The sequence below is a fragment of the Manis javanica genome, chromosome 4 (genome assembly GCF_040802235.1).
Source record: "Manis javanica isolate MJ-LG chromosome 4, MJ_LKY, whole genome shotgun sequence".
NCBI lineage: Eukaryota > Metazoa > Chordata > Mammalia > Pholidota > Manidae > Manis > Manis javanica.
In genome coordinates, this window is record NC_133159.1 from 48,930,767 (window position 1) to 48,954,021 (window position 23,255).

The 23,255-nt window shown below is 38.5% G+C and overlaps 1 pseudogene; it reads left to right on the plus strand.

Moving 5' to 3' along the window:
- The first annotated feature begins 21,400 nt into the window (after positions 1-21,400).
- LOC108407703 (bridging integrator 3 pseudogene) lies at positions 21,401-22,634 on the plus strand (annotated as a pseudogene).
- The last annotated feature ends 621 nt before the right edge of the window (positions 22,635-23,255 follow it).

The window sequence follows — 23,255 nt, forward strand, 5'->3', positions numbered from 1 at the left end:
GAATGAATTTTCTGGGCTGTAGGGGCAGGGCGGTGGAGGGGCAGGAGAAGGCGGTGGAGGACCCTATTATGAAGCAGCAGGAGTGCTACCAGGCCCATGTGAAGAATATTCCCTTTTGAAAAACTGAAATACTATCCTAAAAGCTGCAGTGTATTGATGTTTCAGTCTCATTCCAGGAAGAAAGGAAGCTACTGTGGAAGAGGTCTGCCTCAGACAGGATAACTGCATCTCAGCCAAGGTAAGTTGATTATGGCTAATAATTACATGTGACTTACTGTATTTAACAAAGCCCAAAGTACACACTAAAATACTCAGAGACCAAGTCTGATTCAGTCACATATTCAGATCCTAACTATAATGGCCAGAAAAACTGACAAGGAAGTAAGGGTTTTCCAGGTATTGCTATGAGTATTTAAGGAGTGTCACAATGGAGATGAACAAAGCTTTCTGGAAAAATACCTTATATTTAGGACTTTAGAGGCTCTAAGGAAACCGTTAATCTAGAGCCTTCCTGTTGTAACTGAAGAACCAGTTTCTTCATGTATGATGGTGTATGATTTGCTAAAAGTCACAGAGGTGGTTAGGACCAGGTGACAGACTAAGACACCCCGACCTCTGAATTTCAGTACCAGCCTCTTTCTTAATTGCATTCTTAAGGAATTCCTTAGCGATTCTGTTTTAGTGAGGAATACAAATTTGAGGGCTAGGGTAGAGGAGGAATGTAATAGTTGTTGAACAGTGATTGATACTTGGAGTGGTGCTTGAGGCCTCTTAAATTTAACATCACATTTAATCCACAATTATCTTGTGACGTCAGTATTATGCTCACTCTACAGTTGCAGAAACTGAGGCTTAGAAGCTAAACTGGAGTTGATCTTGGGGTCAGTTAGGTTCCCAAATTACCACAAACCACTACTTAACACTTATGTAGTATGAATTTATCAAACTATATATTCACTGGGTTGGAATTGAAAATAGAGGTAACCAACTGCCGCCTTCAATTCAATGTAAGATTTTTCTCTACAGAATTCCTGACAGATGTTCACAAGTTTCTATTTTCGTACCTCTAGTCATGTAGAACTCTCTCCTTCACAAGACATTCAATCCTTGTTGATATATGGTAAAAAATATTGCCTATATTTACTTCTCAGTTTACCCTTTTAACTCATATCCCCTAGATTATCCTCTGATATTCCATTCTGCATGATATATGCAATCACTCATTTATTAATTAAAACATTTATTGAGAATGCATTACGTGCCAGGCACTGTGCTCTGTTCTGAGAGTACAATGATGAATAAAGCAAATCCCCTGTTTTCATGATTTTTGCACTGTTTAAGCAAGGATTTGGGTGTAATCCATATTTGAGCAACTGAAAGAGAAGAACATTAATAACAGAACACATAGAGTTAAAAAAAAAATAACCCAGGTTCTAAAATGTGGCTTATTCAACCCTCTAATGAAATGTTTATGTAGAAGGCAACTGACATGCCTTTGATGATCACTTAGAAAATGAAATATGGGAAGAATCTTTTCTCTGAGAAAGGAATGAAGAAATTTGCTTAAGCATCTAAATGGCTCCTCAGAGATCTGGCTGAGTTACGGCTGGTGACACAGAGGAATCCCCAGCAAACAGGGCTGGATGTTCAGCCAAATGCAGACTGCACTGTATGCTGGACTTTCCACTGTGTGTCCAAATATTGACCCCAGACCTTGGTGTGAATGGGGCCATGGTCTGCTCCTGAAGTGGCAACTGCTTATATGGACTCTCTGAGGACTCAGGTGGAAAATTCAATTTAATCATAACAGATATGAAGCATGCCTGGGGAAGGCTTGGAGGGAGGCTGCTGGGAAAAACCTTCACCAAGGCCAGATTGAACAATCACTAAGAACCTATTGTATGAAGGAACTTCACACAGTTATCTCAGGTAATCCTCACTACAGTTCTGAGGAAAGAACCATTCTTCCTCTTTTCTAGATGAAGTAGACCAGTCTCCCAGAGGTTAAGTCTTTTATCATGTTCAGAACTAATATGCAAGGAGCCAGGACTCCCACCCATGTATGAAATTCTATGCATTTTGCATTATACCATGCTGTTCTCCTCACATTTCTGTGAAAGCGACGGACAGTTTCCTTGAGTTGAGATTCAAAAAGAGGCAGTTTGAAGCTAGAGAAGTTTAAGGTTCAGAGCCCTTCATTTGCACGGGACCCATTCAAGGTTTTAGAAAGGTCTTTAACAAGAAGGTCATATGTTTCTGTAAACTTTACCACATTGAGATATTTCTATATTCTTTTTCTTAAAGAGAGCTTCCAAATTATTTGGCTCCATAAAACTTATGCTAAAGCCCTATTTAGAAAATCGTTTTCTATTCAATGAATATTTCTTGAATGCCTAATACATGCCAGGCACTGTCTAGGTGCTGGAAATACAGCAATGAGCAATCCAAAACAGAGATCCCTGTCCTCACGGAGCTAATAGCCTACAGACTGTGTGTAGTGGCAGGGTTCTGGAAGGAAAGGCATGCCACACTTAAACAGGATAATTTGAAGAAAGTTAATAAAGGGACTATTTGCCATGGTGTAGTTGGGTACAGATAAATCACAAAGAATAGTGCAATGCTCTCTGGTTAGTAAAAGCACAGGAAAGCACTAGCTGATGGACTTAATAACCTTGAGGCAGATACCTGGGTAAAGAGAACTGCCTGATAGAGGATGAGACCTTTGGTTGATGGCAACTAACCAGTCCTAATAGGAGAGAGCAGGACAATAAACACTCAGCCTCACTTTGTTCTTGCCCTCTGACTTCCTGTTGGCACTCTCCACTGATGAAACACAAGTAGAAGTTGGAGAATGGGATAGCCTAGTAATATATTCATTCAGGTTAGCCTCCTGGATCACATTGTGCTGAAAGTGTGGAGCTTGGATCTGGAGGAGAAACAGATGGTATCCAACACATCATATGCGTTCAGTTCAACCCTTAGAACTCTGGTAAGAACATGGTTTAGGGGAAATAGAATGAAAATTCTCTAGCATTGATATTGCTCCTGAAAATATTGCTACTACTACGAGCAAGAGAAAACATTTATTGAAAGCATTCTCTGTTACAGATGTGAGCCAAGAGTTTGGACCATCTGATACCATATAAGCTCTTTCCTTGAAACAATTTTCTGAAGGGCTCTGTAAGTGGGTCTTTTGCCAACTCTGAAGAATTTTCCACCAATATAGGAAAAGTTAAACTTCCTGAGGGACCCTTTCATATATATATATTCATATATATATTCTGTTTTATATAGAGGATCTATGGAGAAAAAAAAGAAAAACCATTGGGTAACTGTATGTATGAAGAATTCACATTCAATCAGCCGTAGTGAGGATAATAAAAAATTGAGAAGCACTAATTACTGAATCCAAATGGATAGTCTTTTGCAAATGCCTTAGTAACCCCCCATTTTCTCTAAGATTGGGTACTTGGTAAAGGTCCATTGGACCTAAGAGGCAGAGTGTGAAACACACAAGTCATGAGTAGTTCCATTTCTTTCCTAAAACATTTTTAAGCTGAAAGGCTATTCCCACAGAGAATCAACAGGGACTGGCCCATTTATGAGAATGAATTAATTTGTCCACCTCAGAGACATGTTTCAAATCATTCACACCCCTGAGATTGGATATGTAAATGAGCTCTTTCAGAGTTCCTCAAAGGTATCCAAAGTAAAATCGGGACAGTTCACACATTTCAACAAAGTTAACAGCTACTTTCTTCACACCCATGACATTAGACATACTTTAACCATCCAGAAATTCTAATCTTTGTTGGAGTAAATGAGATGCCTAATAGTATCAGGGAAATGTAGGCTCCAAATTACAGGTTCATTCATTTTGAATGAAAGAATCTGTAAGCTGTCAATTATGCTTACAAATGTTCATTGAATGCCTCACTTGACAGAGGAGAAAACTGATCTTGGAAAGGAAAATGACTTGTTCAAGGTTGCAACATGAGTTAGTGGCAGAACTGTGATCAGTGGTCTTTGTGTCCTGTCTCCAACCCTTATGGTCCTTACAGTTACATCATACTGGCTTTCAGAGACATAGACAAGGAGATGAGCAGTCTGAGGGTCCCTGAACATTCCTCAGCCTGTGGAAGAAAAGACATCGATCACTTCTATGATACTCCAGAGGAAGAAATCCAGTGTTAAAGAATTCAGTTGGAGAAAAAGTATAGGAGAAAAGAAAGCTCCCCAAATACTCTCATCTGCTTATATTAAAGAAGGGGATTGAACCTGTGCAATCTGCTTTGACATCACCAGGTTTTTAGTTTCATAGAATGTGGGCAGGAATAAAATTCAGTTCTGGGACTTTCTATAGTATGGGCAAATGATCTTACCTGAAAGATGTTAAGAAGTTTAAGCAGTAGAGCACACTTTACAACACTATTACATTAAATGAGAAATGTATATATTGTATCAAGATTCTAACTATTGCTGGACAAATTAATTCTTCAAGGGCCATTCAACCAGCCTACATAATCGATGCTTTACTCATTTTCCTGAGCAGGCATGGAAAAGTTAAAAGACAGCTGTGTCCAGACTCCTTGCTTTCCCAAGACTCCACTATGTGTCTTTAGCCTTGGATAAAACAAGAAAATTTAGCTGCGCCCCCTCTTACTTTTATTTGTCTATGGCTACTAACCATGGATTAAAGCATATAAATAAGACAAAGTCAGGAAAAGTGTTGCTATCAATAGGGAAATATGACCCATGGTAGGTATATAATGAATCCAGTGTGAGTGACTTGTTGAATAAGACTACAAAAAGGTAATATGGTCTTGTCTTTTTATACATTTACAATGAAAACAAATATCCCCTGGAAATCTATGAACACTGATGATGCACCATCATGGATCCTTTGAGGGTTGCCAGGATACCCTATATGACCACAAAAATTTAGCTATGCCCAACCTAGGCCTTAAACTCATAACATTCTGAAAGTTCATCTTTTAGCTACAGAGTTATAGTTTTCAATATTTATATTTACTGCATTGAGGAAGCATGCTATGACAAAGATTAGGAAGGCTTACTCAAATGATGTTTAATAAAGGTGATTTGTACTTGTAGAATCAAGATTTCAAATGAAGTGAACCAAGAGAGATGAGAAGTGACAGATGGAAAGTATATCAGGCCTTTTTGGAATGACTGACTCATTTACTTGTTGTATCATCTAAGAAATACTAATTGAATGTTTACCAAGTTTGATATACTGTATCTACTGGTGACTAAAACATATGGCCCATTTTCTTACAGAGTATACAATCTAGTAGCCTTTAGACTGTATTTGCAGTAACACTATGAAAGTACATATCCATGGGGAACTACATGCTTTTTTGATGAAACTTTTTGGTAAAAATAAAACGATTTTGGTATGGGCCCATGTCATTGCCGTTTCATGGTAGTAGAAGAAGAAACTGATTTTTAGAATTGTATAAAATGTATTTTGATTTTGTTTATTAATTTTGAAAATAATCATGGATATCTAAATATACTTTCATGGCAATCAGAAGGAAATTTCCAGAATACTCTATGAATTTCTTGTCCCATTGATTTTTTCTTCCCCAATCCTCTCTCTATAATATTAACTACTACAATACCTTAATTAAGAGTCTGCTTGATATGTCTATTTTATTTCATGAACTACCATGCATGGCTTCGAAACATTGGTCACTTTCAAGGTTAGATGCTTTTTCAAACAGGGATGCTGTGGGTCGTATTTGCTATAGAAGTTGATCTAGTGGAATGGAGGAAATCAAGAGCAATGACAAATGAGAGAGAGAAAGGAGCTAGTCAGATAATTCCACTTCATTTATCTTTTTGGGGATTTCTCTGAGGTGAAAAATTTCCTTGTAAACCTTCCGAAGAAGTCCTGTAGGTCAAGCAAACAAGATGCTTTGACAACAAGATGCTATACATCTTCCTTACTTATTAAAAAAAGGTGGCCAGTGTGAAAAAATACATTGTGTGGCTTCCCATATTACCTTACTTCATTTCTCCTATTCTTTCTCAACTTCATATCTCTAGGCTTGCTTTTCTTCTAAATAAAGTATTATCACTTCAATCCTCACCTCAGACTCTACTTTATAGAGACTTGGCTAAAATCAGAAGTGACTCTGGAAATAAGATTTTAAAACTGTATTGTCCACTTGTCTAGAAGCGGTAGGATACATTGCTGGTAGTAAGATGCTTTGCATTACAATCACTTAAGTTTTTGTCTGTGTATATTGGGGTAGTAAGTTGGATGGCAAGCTTTAGGAGACTACGAAGTTATAGCCCTTAAATGGAATGGGAAGAAGGTGTTTTTTTAATAAAGTTTGTAAACTCAGGTGACTGCTTTAGATAGCACTAGCGACCTAGTTAAAACAAACAAAAGAAAAACAAATGAGAATCCATTTCAATTTAAGGAAGAATATAAAAACCAGAAGGTTTTTATCAGAGTGTTACAGGTCAGTCTTCTCTCTTGCAATCTCAGGGCACAACTGTGATGAACTGATTATAAGGGTGACTGAGCAACAAAGGGGATCCATGCATAGTCTCAGTAAGTCTCTTATGTCAAAGTCAGGGCCTTGATAGAAAAGAGTAGAACTATGAGACCTGGAATCGAAAAGATGAAGGAAACAAACCTGAGAATCTTGAACCTCCATACACTCCTGGACCTTTCTGGCCAGTAAAAGCAGCTCCTTCTTTTCAGAGGAGAATCGCCTCCCATTCCCTGGAGACCATGTAATGATTTCACCTGGAACAGGTGCCTCATAAAGTGACTCTATCTCAAGACTCACTCGTACCATCACTTCTTACCATTTAGCTGACAATCAAAGTTAAGTGTCATTACAGCCCTGATAAAAAAATTACAAACCTAGCTCTGAAAACAGGAATCCTTATACTAAAACAATTCCAGAATTTGTTTAACGTGTAACAGAAAGAACAGAGCAGAACAGTTGTTGGAATGTCCAGATTCTGTCTCACAGAGAGCACCCGGGGCAGGAGGACAGAATGACCTTCACTTAGAATGTCAGCCATATTCTTTTCTCAGGATCCCAGTGCTTTTTCAATTAATAGGTAGAATATGATGACAGATACATAGATTTTCAATGTCCTCAACAACATAAGCTCCCCCTCACCAAGTCTGATCTAACCACTGTCACTGCTAAATGCAAATCTGTAGCAGCAAAGACCAAAGAAACATTCCTCAGGAAGACCAGACAACTACCTGATAGAAGATCACAGCAAAATCCTTCCACCTTGGAGAAAGAAGACATTTATCTGCACTGGAATTAACACACAATCCTGGTATTGGTTTGACCTCCTTTCCTGTGAATCCTTTCCCATCAGCACACTCTGAAAGCTTATAAGAAGTCTTATCCCCTGATGTGGGCCCAATATTGCCTCTGATCAAGGAACCCCTTTTATAGCAAAGGAAGTGTGACAATAGGCTCATGATTATGGGTTTATGTTCTGCCTCTGTGTCCTATCATCTAGAAACAGCCAGCCTGGTAAAAGAATAGAATGGCCTGTGAAGAGTCAGCTAAGATGCTGGCAGAGGGACAATGCATGCAGGGGAGATGCTATCCTCCAAGATGTGGCACATACCTTGACTGGTGGTATTTGTTGCGTCTAATAAAATACATGACTCCAGAAAATAAGGGATGTAAGTGAAAGTGGCCACCTTAGCTTTCATGCCTGGTGATCCACTGTGAATCTGTGCTTCCATTCCCTCAATCTCAGGCTCTGCCAGGTTACAGATCCCAGTTCTATGAAGGAGGTCACACTCTTTTCTAGGGGATAAGGTAGATTTTTACAAACTGGGTGTTGTAGCTACAACTGAGTCACTTTGGACTCCTCAGGAATAAGTACACCAGTAGGCTAGGAAGACCATTGTTTTCCTGGCTGTGGGAATTTATACTGTCTGTCACTATAAGGAGAAAGGGTGACTACTACACTAAGGGGACAGGCTGGAACCCAGAAGGATAACTGGAGGTCTTGTCATACTTCCATGCCTGGTACTGATTATGGTCAACTGCAGCAAACACACTTGAACAAGGGCAGAGCAACTAAGTACTCAGAACTCTAAAGGTTTAAATCTGGGTCACCCCACTAGGCAAACAACCAAGACCAGCTAACATGCTAGACAAGGATGAATGCAGTCCAGGATAGATAGCTGTTGAAGAAGTTGATGAATATTAATTTTGCCCTCTAGGCAAACTTCAGCAGTAGGACTATAGCTTATTTTACAAACTCTCTTGCTTTAGTCTTCCAGGATACCACAACTGGCTATCATATTGAATGTGAGTTACTGGATTCATGCTTCTTTTCTCAGAGAAGGAGTAAGAACACTCTCATTTTTAAGAAATAAAGTCTTGGAGTTTCTTATGGCAGAAGATAACACATGTTGGGTGGTACAAGAAGTTGTCAGTATATACACTGAACCTTAATTTGGAGCTCAACATTTCTCTGGATGGATTTGCCACTCCCTGTTTGAACTTCACTGATCCATTCCGATGGTTTTGTTGTTTTCACTAGATCTTTGTGAATGCATCCCAGATGCTCCCAATAAGCTCACAGTATGACCGGCTGCAAGCAGAGACAGAACCTAAGTCTATCTGGTTTGCTCACAAAATGATCGGTACTGTAATTTAACCCACTAACTCATAAATATATAACCGTGGTCTTAAAGGAGACTTGGAAATAAAAGAGCGCAAAGAAAAAATAACAAAGAACACTGATTTGACTGGGGGTGCATCACTAGATGTTTTATTAATCAAGTATTTGTGCCAGACATTAAATTATATGAAAATATATAGTAAAGCGTTGTTTCCTTGCTCAAGAAGGTAACCATCTTGCACAAGTGACAAAAATAATGGCAGTACAAGCTAAAAAGATTCAGGCTCTTTAGAGTTGAGAACAAAGTAACTTTGGAATTTTTCAGGGTCTTAGGAAAGGCTACAGAGGAGAGCTATTTATAAAACTATCAGCTATAAATTTTCATTTAATTGTTGGAAGTTTGAGGGATGATATGGAAATCCTAGGGTAGACAGAAAGTTCCTGCTGATTAAAGGGTTCCATTAGGACACATTGCTAGACTTTGGAGTATTATGGGGGTCTTTTGTCCTTTCAAGTAAGAATGCCTACTTTCTGCATGCTCCCACAGAGACATTTATTGAATCTGAGGCAGATGTGTTGTCTCAGGTTGTGTGCCCTGGGGAGTAGGGGAAAGCTGAGCCCAGCGTCTCTCCAGATAGCAGTGCCCTTTTGAGCTGAAGAGACCTTTTTAGCCTCAGTGTTGAATCATAATGAGCGCCAATTGCGGGTAGCCATGTCAGATCATTGCAGGTTTCCTTGTGTGGGCGCCAGTGCGGAGCTGTCCTTTATCGCTTTGGAGCTTACATGATACTGGGTAAGAAGGCATCGATTCTAGAAGAGTGGTGGTGACAAGTGTGTCTTTCAAAAAGATAAGAAAAATAATTGTGGCTACTATTTCTTGCTTCCAGTTAGATTTATGAATGTTTATTTTTACTTTCCCCTCCAACTCCTTCTTTATCATCAAATACATTAGACAATTTATTGTTACTGGTTTGTCCCTGCCTAGTTCAGGCAAACCTTAAAGAGAAGGAAGGAATCTGACGGAATTGGAGGAGACCGAAATAAGAAAAGATGGAAATGTGTTCCTGGCTACTTTAGGATACTTGTGGATTGCAGGAAAGCTACCAGGATATTGGTGCCTGCCAGCAAAAGGCGAGGCCTAATTTCAAGTTTGCAGCGTCTGTGGTAGGCATGATTCTAAGAGTGACCTCACTGAACCTCATCCTTGTGAAATACCCTCCTCTTTGAATGTGAGTAGAACCTGTGAATATGGTTGGATATCATTTCCATGACTGTGTATTATTATTTTACAGCAAAAGGAGCTTATCTTGGTGAGTCTAACATAGCCTTGTGGGCTCTTTATTTATTTATTTTTATTTTTAAATTAAGGTACTATTGATATATATTCTTATGAACATTTCACATGAGCAACATTGTGTTTTCAATGTTCACCCGTATTATCAAGTCCCCATCTACACCACTGCAGTCACTGCCTCATGGACTCTTTAAAAACTGAGGGTTTTCTCTAACTGGTATCAGAAGGAGAAGTCAAAGAGGTTAGAAGCATGAGAAAGTTATTTGCTATTACTGGCTTGAGGGGGCTTTGTGATGAGAAATGTGGGCTGTTTCTATAAACTGAGCACACCCACAACTGACAGCCAGCAAGAAAAAAGGGAGTTCAGTTCTACTACTGCAAGGAATTGAATTCCACTTTTAACAGGAATGAGTTTCAAAGACGTTCCTGAGCTCCAGATGAGAACACAGCCAGCTAATACCTTAACTCAGCCTGAGCAGAGAAGCTAGGCATATGGTACCGAGATTCTGCCCTACAGAGCTATGAGATAATGAATGTGTGTTGTGCTAAGCTGCTAAATATGATGCTCTTATCTTTTCAGCAGTAGAAAGCTAATCCAATATCCAAGTGTGGAAACAATTTGAACTGCAGATTTACAGTCGAGCATGGGCTCAACCTGAGCATGACTTCCTAAATGCTGAGTGACTTTGGGCTTAAACACCGATGTTTATCTCCTTGTTTGTAAAAGGGATAGAATAATACCCACCTGACTCTTAGGATTGTTGCCACAATTAAAGGAGATATAGCTCATTTAATGCCCAGCATACAATAAATAGTTTTTCTCATTCCCTAATAGACTGGCCATGGCATTTCATTCAGAAAAGATAGAAATAGCTCATGATAGATACTATGACTTGCAAGAATTAGAAGTATAGACATCTCTGGAAGGGAAGTAGGATGGAGTTCAGGAGAGGAACATTTGGATTCAAGTTAGGGAAGCACTTCAAACTCCCGATAATCTGGAAACAGAGCAGAACCCAAGAGTTCTAGAGTCATTGGAAGACTTAGTGCCTCAAAGCCAGGAGTCATAGAGTCCCACTCCCACACATCCTGGTCTAAATGTGGCTAAGAAATCTACAGATAGTGGTGCCAACCTGAATCCCTAGGAAAAACTTCTTTCATATACTTATTTATTCATTCATTCACCAATATTAATTGAACATTTGCATAAATGGCAGTTGTGCAACATACTGGATTATAACACTGAACAAAGCACATGAAAATTTCTGCCTTCTTGGAGTTACATTTTAGTGAGGAGAGGCAGCCAACACACAAGATGGTTTGTCACATGGTGATAAGTGCTAAGGAGACAAGCAAGTCCAAAAAGAGGCATAAGAAATGTAAGAAAATAGGCACCCCTGCCACAATTTTAAATGGGGTGGTTAATGTATGTCTCACAAAAGAGGGACTGTGAAACAAGGACCCAGGGAATAATGCAGATGAATATCTGGGGAAAGGACACTCTAAGAAGAGGGGACCTGGTTTAAAGAGCTCTGTAAGATCTGGCCCCTGCTAAGCAAAATGGTGGTATCAGTACTGCTCTCCTAATAGTGCCTGGACATTTACAAATCCTCTGAAGTAGGTATTGAAGCTAAAAAGAGTTTAAAGAGAGCCCAGCAAGGGATCAAGTCTGATAATATCTCAAAAGCCCATTTAGCTCAATATCTTCATTACCAGGATTTACTAAACACTTGGCAGTCAGTGACATTAGTGATGAGACCAACTCCTAAGTGATTAAACTGTTAGGGTCTCCCATCCTTAAGGAACTGACATTCCTTAAGGAGTATAGAGGACAAACATTAAAAAAAAAAAACCAAAAACCTATTCCAAATTGTGATGAAGGAAGGAAACAAGGAAGAGTGTGGGATGGAAACTGAGAACACTCTGAGAAGATGAAATTGGAACTGATTCAGCAGTGTGAAAGTCGACTGGCAGCCTGTGCAAAGGCATGGGTCCTTTGGAGACTTGGGAGAAGGATAGGCTCTTAGAACTTTCTGCAAGACCAGACAAATAGATTTGGGCAGCTATAAATTGATCTCTAAGCAGCATTACTCACAATAGCTAAAATGGACAAACAAATGTTCATCTGCTGATGAATGGACAAAATGTGAAATGTCCATACTATGGAATGTTATTCAGCCATATAAAGGAATGAAGTACTGATTCATGCTACAGTGTGGATGAACCTTGAAAACATGATGCCAAGTGAAAGATGTCAGTCATGAAATAGCACATTCTGTATGATTTCCTTTATATAAAATGTTCAAAATAAGAAAATCCATACAGACAGAAAGTTACTAGTGGTTGCCAGGGGCTGGGGGAGGGGAAAATGGAAAGTAAGTGCTAATGGATATGGGGTTTCCCTTTGGCATAAAGAAAAAGTTCCGGCACTAGATAGTGGTGATGGTTGTACAACATTGTGAATGTACTTAATGCCGCTGAACTGCACATTTCAAAAATGGTTAAAATGGTAAATTTTCTGTTATATATATCTTACCACAGTAAAAAAAAATATGTTGAAGAAATTATCTCAAAAGCAGACCTGTCTGAAGCAACTGTTGAACTCTCCAGTTTACCGGATTGCTTACGTGAACAGCAGCAGAAGTGGGCAAGCCATGTTTTCTATCCTTCTCAAACCAATTCCTCTTTCTTGTGCCTTTGAAACTACAAAAAAGAAAAGGCACATTTTCCTCTTATCCTCAGGAAAAACATGTGTACAAGATAGACTGTTGCACCCTAGAATGGTGTCATTAATAGTGAAAGTCAAAGGAAATGTATCATTTAACAGCTTCTTAGGCTTCACGTCTTCCGTGGGCAGCCAGAAACTTGTCTGAGTTCTCACTGGTTTTGTTCTTATTGAACTCATTTCTTTATCAGAATGTGTGCTTCTAATTCTTAATTTTAAGGTCAAAACTTAATTTTAAGGTTTTTCCTGACTGGTACCACAAATGTTTAACAAGTATGACTAAACCATTCCTGGTTTCCTAGTTTTATTTTCCAGCATTTGTCAAAGAGCATGCCGGCAGGAGATCAAACACCCAGGCTGAATGCTTTGAAGTTGATGTCGTGATAGATGTTGTAGAGGCAAGACCCAACACCCTCCAAGATGTAGAAGAGGAGCAGGCAAGAGCATTAATCCTTTAGAGACTGAGAGTGATATCTCATTGACTCACATATTCTAAGGTACCAGCTCTACTTTTTTATGTGCCAACTGTGGAGAAAGCACAGGCTTGGGGTCAGACAGGAGATTTCAAATTTCAATTCTCCACTTAGCTAATTATTGGACAATGGGTGAAAAGCTAAATTTCCCTGAATTACAATATCCTCATCTATAAAATGGGTAAGGTTGTTAAAAGAAGTAAAAAATATTTATCAAAAACAACTAGCACATCATAATAGCTCCCAGAAAATATTCAGTAGAAGGAAATTAATTTTGGCTAATAATCATTAAAAATGACTCTTCAAGGAAGGAAGTGAGCAGATGTTCAAAGTGGTGATTTACCAATGTAGAGCAAACAAGGACCAGCTCTAGCCAAACTCAATTTCCTTAATATATATAGACCTATTCAGAGTATCTGTTTCTTCTTCTGTGAATTTGTGGCAGAGTGTGTCTTTCAAGTTATTGGCCCATTTTATGTAGGTTATCAAATTTGTGGATGTAGAGTTGTTCATAGTATTACTTCATTATCCTTTTAATGTCCATAGGATCTGTAGTGACATCCCCTCTTTCAAGATGGACTGTTCATTTACAAAATGGCTAAGATTAAGAGAGAAGGAATATTTGGGGGGAAAAAAACAAATCCCAGTTTTGGATTGGTTAAATTTGAGATAGCTATAAAACATCTAAATGGGAAACATCTAAAAGGAATTGCATAAACAGGTTGAAGTTTAGTGTGTCCTGTCAGCCAGTTGTATGAAGGAAGAGAGAGGGATAGACTACATAAAATGCGGCTAGTAGAGTAAGTAAGATATGGATTAAAATTTAACCTTTCGATTTAGCAATCTTGGAATCATGGGTGTTCTTGACCAGAATGGTTTCAATGCAGCTGTGACTCAAACTTGATTAGAATGGATTTCAGACAAAGTGAAAAGAGAGGAACTGGAGACTGAGAAAAGTGAACTCTTTAGAGGAAGGCTTTACTCTGAGTCCTCTGAGAAGCAGATACCAAAGATGGGATTAAATGTGCCAGGATTCCTCTAGGGAACATACATACGTGTGTTAGAACAATGGAAATCTGCAGTGATGAAAAAATGCAAAAAGGAAAAGTAAAAAGGAAACATCCTCTGACTGTGATGCTTGCAGTCTTGCATGAAGAAGAAAGGGATGGAAGGTTGGAGGGATACATCATAGGTGGCCATATAGCTTAAGGACATCTCCACAACCTACCAAAAAGTCCCTGATCCAAAATTAGCCATCAGAGAAATCCCATTTTAGTGGACTAAGTGTACCTGTGTCAGCATCCCTGCTTCACTCAGCCATTGACTAAGAATAACTCATGGGAATCATGGCCTTGGTGCAAATGCAGAGGTAAATTTCAGAGCATAGCAATTGGGCTCTTGGTCAATCACATTCCGTGTGGTTGGAGGTCACCAGATATATTCTCGTGGCCATATCATAAGGATTTTTTGTGTAAAAAGGTAGAGGAAAATATTGTGGTAAATGGAGAAAAATATGTTCTCTGTATAAGATGGGAAAATTTGCATCTCTATGTCATTATTAATATTGATGACATAAGAAATAAAGTAGAGAATTGCTGGAGCTATGTTCTTGAGTAGGTGACAGGAAATAGGATCTGGTGTAAAAGTAGAGACGTTGAAATCTTTATGGAGGCATGAAGAGTTAGTGCATTACAACAGAAGCTAGAGAAGAAACAGGTGAATATATTTTGTGATGTGAGCTTGTTAAAGTTACCAGCTGATTACTTCTTTCTTTTGAGGGAAATAGTAAGCAAGGTCTTAAGCTAAAAAGATGTGTAGGTGTGTGTAGGTGAACTGGTTTGAGGAGAGACAAAATAGATGGAAAAGTCATACAAGAGAGTAGGAGAGGGAGTGAAATTAGCATGATTACCAAGCAGCCTTAAAGCTCTGCTTGAGTTTATTGATTATGAATTTGAAATTAGACTGATCAGTGGGGTTTTTCGGTTTTCCTCTGATCCACTCTGCTGTGAGGATGTTGAAAAGTAGGTAGAGAACTGTATTTAACTGGGATTGGTATTAAAAGTAAATTTTAAAATTTCCAGTTGTATATTGCTTTTAACTACCTTGTGACAATTTTCACTGAATTAGTTACATGGTGGTCAAAGAATATGGCCGATATGGTGGCAAATCTTTAAAACTGGTTGAAACTTTTTAATGTCAAGCATATAATTTTTCATAAATTTGCCAATAGGATGTGTGCTGCCAGATGTTGATGTAAGAGTTTTTAAATATATGTTCATTAGATCAAGATTGTTTGTGTTGTTCAAATTTTCTATATCCTTAATGGTTTTTGTTCTTAATTTCACACAGATAATTGTTTTAAGTATTCTAACAGGTTTTAGGTTTATCCACTTTTACCTAAAGTTTCTTTTTTTTGTGTTTGCCTCATATATTTTGTGGTCATCTTCTGGAGTACATACAGATTTAGAATTATTAAAATTACAGGGGAATTAAAACTTTTACTATTATGGAGTGAACTTTCTACTTTTAAAAATGTTTTGGACTTTCACATCAATTTCATTTAATGTCACCATGACTAGTATAAATTTCTTTGGGATAGTTTTTGCCTGAGAATCTCATTCTTCCTATTTCATTTCAATCTTTTAGCATCCTGATGCTTTATTTATATCACTTATAAATAAGAAATATTACTATTAAAAAAATTCAACCTGAAAAATGTCACTTTTAGTTAGAGATTTTAATCCAATCATATTTGTTGTAGTTATTGATATATTTGTATTTATTTTATTTTAAGCATCTTTTTTGTGCTTTTATTAATTTTAATTTTTCTATGTATTTTCTTTCTTTGGTTCTTTCAGATGGATTTTTAAAAATCTCATATCATTTCCCTCTTCTTACTGATTTTGAAGTGATACACTCTGTTTCTATTGTTTTTTGTGGTCAACCTTGAAATGTAAGCATTTTAAAGTAATCTAGTTTTAATGGTTTACCAACTGGTTTACATGATGTCTTTTATAATATCTTAGCTTCCACTAGTTTTATTTTAGGCCTATGAGTTGAAAATTATTATGTGTTATAGAGTCAATGTTTGTTTTTATTTTCCAAGTGTTAATTGTGTTCTTTCAATATTCCTTCCTGTATTGCCAACTTTTCTTTTGGAACTAGTCTCCTTTTTTCTGGAATACATCTTTTATAGATCCCTTTATTGAGGATCTGTTGGTGGTAAACTTACTCAGTTTTGTTTACCTAAAAGGCTATTTTCCCCATGACCTTGAAAAACAGTTCACTGACTATAAAACTCTAAATTTTGTTATTTCTCATAACATTCTACATATATATTTCCTGTTGTTTTTTAGTTTCTGTTATGGTTTTTGAGAAACTAAGTGTGAATCTAATTATTTTTCCTTTGTAGGTGAGTTTGCTTTTCCCTTTTTTTGCCTGTAAAATTGGTCTTTAGCTTTGATACTTCTGTACTACTGTGGTATGTCCAGGTGTAGTTTCATCTTATTAATCCAGCTTGTGATTCACAGGACTGTTGCTATCAAGATTGAAATCTTATTGATTGTCTCTTCAAATATTGTCTCCTCCATTTTTAAAATTGTCTTCTGACAGAACTAAAATTAGAAGTATATTAGACCCCCTTATTTTATTCTCCATGTTCAAATCTTACTTTGTATTCCATTGTGGACTGTTTCATTTTAGATGCTTCTTCAATTCATTCAGTCACTCTTCAGCGGACTATTCCAAGGGTCATTGAAAAGAAAGTATATTTTATTTTTATAGATGATAAAGTTTGATTTATTTTTATTTTTATTTGTGTATATAGCTGCTACTTTAGGTTTGCTTATATCTACCTAATTTTTTTTTACTGAAGCATATATTTGGAATTACTCATTTTATTGAGTGCTCTGTGCCACAAATTTTAGCTATTTAATCTGCATTTTCATGAGTTTTGCTTCATGTATTTTGATTCTATTTATTTCAATGCTTTAAAAGTCATTAGAGTTATAGTCTCATTATATGTTGTATTTTTAGTAAACCTCCTTGTTTAGGACACTTAGTCAATTTTATCTAACAATGTATTCTCTATTTTTTTATTTGCCTGGGTTTTTCCCTGCCCTTCCTTTATATCAAATTTTCTAAGATGTTTGTGTTGGGCATATTACTTTTTCTTTTGATTTAATGTAAACATTTAAAATAGAAGTTAATTGCTAATTATATTCTAATTACTAATTATTATTAAGTAAAATTATTATGGTCTTACATCTGTCTTTTACATTTTCTGTTATTTTTTAAATGATGCTCTTGCTTTTTCCTTCCCCCTTAAAAAATCTTTAGCTATAGTTTAAGAACTTTGTTCTCATCATCTAGAAACTTGATAGGTATATAGTTTGCTTTTCATTCCATTCATAGTTATGTTTATAATTTTAAGTAACTTGCTCATATTTATATTTCATAATATAGCATCTTCAGTAACAGAATTCTATCCATTGACATTCTTGTGAAAAATGAGGACAATCATGTAGTTTCATTTTCATCAATTTCTGCTCTCTTAGCTCTATTTTTGGCCTTTGTTTATGACTTGGAAATTTTATACCTTCCTATTACAGTCAGTTTATTATTTCATATGCATATATTTTTTTAATTTTCAAGAAATGTCTTTATACTGTAACTATTATTATTTAGACTTAAATTCTAGGCTGCATAGATTAGTATACACTAATTTCAAATTAAGTCTTTTCAAATTAAGTTTGCTCACTTATAACTATTGAATTTCGATGTCCTTCTCTTTTGGATGAAGCATATGTTTAAGTAGGTTTTTAAATAACTTATATGAAAATCTATCTCCATAAACTTCATTAATTAGAATGTTAAATCTCTGCTGAATGTTATTTTAAAAATCCAAAAAATAATAGTGGCTTAAATAAGAAAGAAGTTTATTTCTTTTTTCTGTAAATCATAACACACATATAGTACAGCACAAGATGAGCTAACATATTTTAAGAATTGTCTGCAGCTGTGTTTTGCACATCACATATTATTTAATTTCTACAAAAGCCCTGAGGTGGTATTTAGCATTCCCTATTCCAGAAACAGAAAATTACAGCTCAAGGGCCAAAGTATCTGGCCTAATGCTGGTAGGTAACAGACCTGGGAGATGAAATCAGCATTACCGACCTCTCATGTTATCTTCACTTCAGCATACTGCCTCTGAGGAATTAAGTGGCATAACAGAGGTAAGGGTTAAGTGCTATAGGGATAGAGCTGAGGAGTTAATTAATTCTCCCTGGGAAGATTCTTCCAGGGAAGCATCAGATAGCAGATAATATTTGAGAATAGCCTTGAATAATTAATGCAAGTTTTCCAGGTGAGCAAGAAAGGAGAAAGCACTCCAAGCTAAGAAGCATTCCATGAGCAGAAGGTGTGTAAGCTTTTGTTCTTAAAGGGATTAGCCAAAACCCACTATTCCTTCATTTCTAGGCACAAAATAAGTGCTTAATAAAGGTTTATTGGCTTAATTTATTTAGTTACTGTTTTTGTTCCATGTAGTGGGCACGTTACTTGCCTCTCTACTATTGTCCTACCCTTTCTCCTTCATCGTTTTATGGGAGACAGCATGGGCCTAGCTGAAAGACTACAGTTTCCATTCTTCCTTGGGACTTGAGGATACTAACAGAAATTGTTGGGAGGACTTCTGAGGGAGTTCCATGAGAGCTGATTTGTGCCTTTTTGCCTTTTACTCTTATGTTCTGATTCCTGCTTAGAATCTTATATGCACAGTCCAGTGCCTATCCAAGACCATAGCTCAGCCTTGGGAATGGAAAGGACATGACAGGGACAATGAAACAGGAAGGCAGAAGGAACCTGGTCACCATACCAATACTGAATGCCTATTTAAAGATGTATTTTATGTGAAAAAAATAATTTTTTATCTTCTTTCTATTCTCTGCTACTCGCAGACAAATACAATTCCTAACTGATAGAGCCCAAATTCAGTATCAATCGCAGGAATGTAGGTGAGTGGGGTACTTATAAACGCTTATGACTAGAATGGAAAATGCACAGAAATACGGAAAGAATCTCCCAGCTGGACCCCATTCCCACAGTGGACCTCAAAGATGGTTTTATGTCAACTGTATAAGCTGGAGGAATTCCAGAAGCCTGTCAGGAAGAGAAAGTGGCTGCTGCTGGCTGCTGATACTGCTATAGGTTAGTAGAAACTGAAAGGCTGGCATGATGACCTTTCAAGAAGAACAAATGTTATTAAATCATGGGTTTTGTCCCGCCTCCTCCAACAGTCAAGAGCACAAGGATGAACAGGGAATCCTATTCTCCTGTTAATAACTCCTTGGTCAGCCTCATGCTGACAAAGCAGAAAGCAACTGTAAAATTAGCAATTTTGCCTGCAAACTGGCCCCTTGCAAAGCCATAAAAAGAGAAAAGGAATTAAGAAAAATTCTATTAATGGAGTCAAGGATGAGAAAACCAAGAGAGACAGAGCATAAATACCCAGAAAAGTGATACTTATTTTAAAGAAGGTATTATCTGGGTTTCAAATAGCTGCTTATAGCTGTGTATGAAGAAAATGTTAATTTATATCCCTTGGATCAGCAGCCTTTCTTAATGGCTCCTTGGAGCAAATCTATCAGAACCTGAAGAGCACAGATGTAGGTAGATATTAATAAAACTACCTAATCTGAGATACTACGATTCCATTTTAGAAAGGCAATGCATTAAGTGGAGAGAGATTAAAACTTCAGAGGCAGACCAAGTTAGTTTGAACCTGGCTCTTCCTCCTTCACTAGGCTTGGGAAAGTCTTTTTACCATCCTGGGCCTCTATTTTGTCTCCTATCAAAGCTGAGGTAATTGAGCTTCATTGTGTGAATAGCATTAAACTAAGTAACATGCAAAGAATTTGGTCCCTAGTATGTTTTTGGTAAATGTTTGTCCCTTTCTCCTTTCCCTTCCTCATCAGAAGGCCAGGAACCATCTCACAAACCCATGCACAGCAGTTAAATTTAGCTCTGTGAAATTCTCCCCATAAGAAGATCAGTCCCTGCAGAGAAGCTGAACTCATTTTCATAATTTATGGCTGGTCTCAGGCAACAGGCTCCCATTTGCAATTTTATGAAAATGATAAATCAATATCCAATAGTGGGAGATAATCAGAAGAAAGAAACTGAGACTCCTTTAACAATAAGAAGGCAGGGTTCTCTGTTTCCAACAAAAAACATACCCAGGAGGAGAAATTTGGAATAGGTACAGTTTGCTTTATTTGTAGCTTTGGAAGTTTCCACAGGCATAGTCATGTAATACGTCTTGTGCTCCCAGAGGAGGTGTGGTGTTGGGGGCTCTGTTGGAGGGGCTGTGTAAGTCTCAATCACTACTGCTTTCATAGTTCAAGAGGGTATTTTATATCCGAAGCCCACATTTTTCACTCCTAGGGCTGAAAAATGGCAATGCAGACAAAGCAATTAAATCCACAATGCAGACTAAGAGCAAACACTGAACATGGGTAAGTCATTGAGAAAGATCTGAATTGTAGGTATAAAAAAAAAAACTTTTTCTAATTGATGGCTGTAGGTTGCAAGACTGGGCAAATCTATAAAAATCCAATTGTGCTGGTAATACTCATTAAAGTCACTACCAACTGTTATAATGAGCTCCCAGAATCATTTCCCCCACAAGCTCTTCATAGCTTGGGATCACAGGCTCTGATTTGGGTGGAACTCCTCAATATCATTTGAATTCCTCAACAATATCACCACTCACTGGGCTTCTACTTGTGTGTGATCACCTTCACCTACAGAGAAGAACATTCTTCCTGGGTAGTTTAGTTTAGTTCAGCACATCTGTGTTGAGAAGCTCTTATGTGCTAGGCAATTGTTTGTGCAGAGAGTATGTGCTAATTTCCTAGAGCTGGCATAACAGAGCACCACAAACTAGGTGGCTTAAAAACAACAGACGTTTATTGTGTCACAGTTCTGACTGCGAAACATTTGAAATTAAGGTGTTGGCAGGGCCACACTCCCTCTGAAACCTACAGGGAGAATTATTCCTTGCTCCTCCCTCCCTACTCTTGCATTGATAAAACCTCCTGCAAGCATTCTTTGACTATGTAATGCTCTGTACATATGTTTTATTGATTTTGTTCCTGGAATTATTTTCTACTTTAAGTAAACAAATCTCCTTTAAAAAAGGGTGGGAGAGAGGACCAAGTTGCAGCTGAGGATCCTGGCAGCAGGGCCAGTTTTGGGACCATGAGCTGGATTCCTTTCAAGATCAGGCAGCCCAAGGAACAGACAATCCCTAGAACAGTGGAGAGAGACTGTGAAAACGAGTACGGAAAACTCCAGTAGCTGGAAGAACAGACCAGAGCATGCAGAAGGACATGAAAAAGAGCACTGATGCTGACCTGCCATCTCCAAATCTGTTGTGAAAATATCCTTGGACATATTCACTATTCCAGTCTTCAAGCAAGACAGGACTGTCTGAACCTGTTGACAGCCCTCCAGGACATAGCTAGGAAGTAGATGGAAACCTTCAACCAGGAAAAGGTGAACCAGATCCAAAATACCATACTTGAATCCATAGAAAAGTTTGCCAGTGTCTTCCCAAGCCTCATTGCGGTGGCAAAATGGCAGGAGCAGTCTCTGCAGGACTATGTGAATTTGCAGGTCAAGGTGGAGAAGCACAAGGAAAGAAGTCAGGACCAGTGCTGGTCAGAATCCACCAGGCCTGAGAAGAGCTACAGCAGGCACGGGATGACTGAAGCCAAGAACAAGCAGCTCCTGGTTAAGATGCTGCAGCTCCATAACAGCCCTCTTGACTACTTTTGGCCCAGCTCTGAGTCCCTGATCCCAGCGTAGGTGGCATACTACTTTGAAATACATCAGAACTTGGGAGTCTTGACCCAATGGCTTGGCTTGACCAGCTCTGCCACCCAGATGAACATCAGGTGAGAGAATGAGGCAGAACTGAGGAGGCTTGGGGCCTTCTCTACTGTGGCTGATGACTGACGCCCTGTCACCTTGGAAGACGCCTGAGGTACAAGTCAGCCTCTCGAGTTTTTTCTGACTTAGGCTCAGGCACGAGCCCATTGAAAAGCCTTCCCCTGGAAGGAGTAGGATGGCCAGCAGGTTTGGGACGGAGGCAGCTCCCTCTCTCTCTACCTTGCCAGCACTGTGGGATGAGCCTGGCACCCAGAGCCCCAAACAGGCTGCTGTCTCCCCACCCAATAGCAAGAGCCTGCAGACACAAGTAAGCAGTGTAGAAAAATTCAGGGTTTTTCTTATTTCCAAAAGAACTGTCCAAAGTGTATCCTGGCCTAGGACAAAGAGCAAGCTTCCAGCCTTCAAAGAGCATGGGCTCTGTCAGCTCACTGTAGGTCTTGGCTTTGTTTGCATGGTTGGGATCACATCTGTCTCCAAAAGACCTGCCCTAGGACGAATGCCAGACACCTCTCGTAGCTGCCTGGAGGAAGAGCTGCCCTGAGGCTGTGCCGTGGAATGGTGTGCCCTGGTTGCCGCAGCCTTGGACCTTGGTAGACATCAGACTGGGGCCCCAAGGTTCTGTGCAGGAAAACCACACATCGGCAGCAGTCAGCCCCAAAGGGTCAGGATGAACTGATAGCTTGCCTCTTTTTTGCCCCCACTCCCCAACTTAGGGCCAACAGAGGAAAGCCAAATATATTTGCCTTTACCAGTTACATACAATGCCCCTTTTCTAGTCAGCCCATCTCCAACATCCCCATGCCAAGAACCTCCCATCAGGACAGACCCTCCCCCTTTGCTACTGTAAAGCCTTCCCACTCCTCCACTTGCCTTTGATTCATCTCTACCAAATGGAAGTTGTGGTGGCGGCTGACTCCCTTGCACTCAATAAGTAGTGCTTGTTCTCATTTGGGGCATCTCTGTTTATCTCCACTGAGGTTATTAGCTTGGGGAGCAAATAAAACACTCAGAATAATAACCCCTCTCAAAAAAAAAAGGTCAAGCGGGGTTTCCTTTCACTTTGCTTATTGACAGAATAATTCCATTTCTAAAGTTTTAGGCACCAAGACATTTTGAATGTGACCAAGCTGTCCATTAATTCATCTCTGAAAAAAGAAGTGGC